This window comes from Amphiura filiformis, chromosome 14, assembly GCF_039555335.1.
Source record: "Amphiura filiformis chromosome 14, Afil_fr2py, whole genome shotgun sequence".
Taxonomy (NCBI): Eukaryota; Metazoa; Echinodermata; class Ophiuroidea; order Amphilepidida; family Amphiuridae; genus Amphiura; species Amphiura filiformis.
Window position 1 is genome coordinate 54,111,448 of NC_092641.1, and position 2,188 is coordinate 54,113,635.

The 2,188-nt window shown below is 35.0% G+C and overlaps 1 long non-coding RNA gene across 1 annotated transcript; it reads left to right on the forward strand.

Moving 5' to 3' along the window:
- The first annotated feature begins 885 nt into the window (after positions 1-885).
- LOC140169079 (uncharacterized) lies at positions 886-1,920 on the forward strand. Its single transcript, XR_011861343.1, has 3 exons — positions 886-935; positions 1,524-1,649; positions 1,807-1,920. It is a non-coding gene; the product is annotated as an uncharacterized lncRNA (long non-coding RNA).
- The last annotated feature ends 268 nt before the right edge of the window (positions 1,921-2,188 follow it).

Consider the following 2,188-nt stretch of genomic DNA (forward strand, 5'->3'; position numbering starts at 1 on the left):
TATGTACGAAGGGGATAGTGGTTGAATTAAGGTCAAAAAAGGTAAAGAAGGCGAACCTGTATATAAACAGTGAACGGCGATTGGACCAAACTCCTCAATGTAATATTGCTGTAGGGGTGTCGCTACACCCCCTCCACAGCGAGCCTGTTACGTTCCTAACATTAAAGAATACCGGTACCATAACCCATTTATGCACCTGGGTAGAGAGGAGTAATTGAGGTAAAGCACGTGACCTCTACAAGTAGTGTATGTTAGAAGTATAGGCAATTGCCTAGTTAACGCCACTGTGTGAAAAATAACCGGCCAATATTTAAAGTATTCTCTGAAATTCTAGAAATATAGTTTTGTAACATGTCCTAAAGCACTTTAGTCAAGTGCACGACACGTATGGCCACGGCGAGGGTCGAACCCAGAATCTCATGATCATGAGGCATGTGTTTTTTAATACTGGTATACCAAATTATTTTTAAAAAAGTTTTGTGTAAAAATGATTTTGGTATACGAAGAATTCGTCTTTATTTGAATAACTTAAGTATATTACACAAAGGAATGAACATAATTTAAACTATTTAATCTTTGAAATATTTTTCCCGTTTCAATTATAGATGTTTCTACCAGGGATAATTCAGCAATATCTTCATATGACTTCATAGGCTTCTCCGATATGGAAATAGTGTTTGACCCGCACCAATCTTATAAGCAAATAACAGTGGAAATAATTGATAATAATATTATTGAGAGAGTTGAAGAATTTCAACTCTTTCTATCACAACCAACGTTATCTGCTGCGATTGCTGCCAACACGGCAATTGTCGTCATACTGGATGGAGACTGTGAATGTGATGGTGAAGATGATGATGATGATGATAATGATGATGATGATCGTGATGGTGACAGTAATGAAGGTGGCGGTGATGGTGATGAACAGAACATAGGTGACAATGGTTTATAGGGTACAATTATATCTTTACCCAGCAAACACAAGGTTATAAACACATTAAGGTTAATAAAGGTTGACAGAAAACGTTTAAATGTCGGGTTAAATACAGGAGAGGGTATAAAAGTTTATTACTAGTATAACATTTAAAATAATGTTTGATAACTTCAAAATGTTACTTAAGTGTTGACAAAATATATGCCCAAAATGTTTGCAAAAATGTTTTATATAACATTGTGACATTTTAAAACATTTGTTTTAGTGTGTTTTCATACAACAAGTTTTAAAATGTCTTCTTGATCATACACACCGCACACGTATTTGCGTGCAAACGGGCATTTTGACATTTAATGTTATTAAATCGTTTTTATCAAAACCCAAACCCAAAATATAATCTGCTAAAAAAGTTTTCAAGGATTTTGTGTTTGCTGGGTAGTGCTGATCATGGTTGGGAAATGATAGTGGTCGTGTTGTCAATTACGTTAATGATCATAATGATGAAGATGATGATAATAATGATACGAGGATCAATTACGCCAGTAATGATCATTATGATGATCATAATGTTGATTTCTTGTCTTTCCAGATATAAATGAGTGCAACATATTTCCAAACATCTGCCCAGGAAATCTGGTATGTTTTGACACAAGACTAAGTTATGAATGTCGCTGCCAGGTACCTGATGTCCGTGTGGGAGACACATGTCAACAGGGTAATCGGCTCACTTAATACATTTCTGTTTATTTGTTGAAATGAAACGTTTCCTGATAAAATTACCGCGTTCAAATGCTTGCGTTATAATCAACAGTGTATTTAGAAAAAAGAAGACATTGTATTAGTATATTATTATGATTTTCGGATTTCAACAGGTGTGCGCCCTATTCCAGGAGATTTTATCTTTGTAGAATATGATGGTATTGAGGTCAATTTTGAGAGTCTCGTTTGCATCAGCGAAAGAAACAATGAAGAGTTTGCATATTGGGCGCCAATCATTGAACATGAAGTAAGTTTATACATGTAAATGAATTAAATCACAAGTCCGTCAACTACTACGTTAAATATCCCTTTAATAATATGCCATAGTTTACAAGTATTTTAGCTGATATAAGGGTGTAATATATCGTTCAACCAAAACTCGCGTAACATCTGTACCACCTATAATTGCTTGCAAACGCTATATAGATCAAACAAGACACTATGATGTGAGACCATTCCTATAATTGACATTTTCCTGCCGTTGATGGGGTGAAC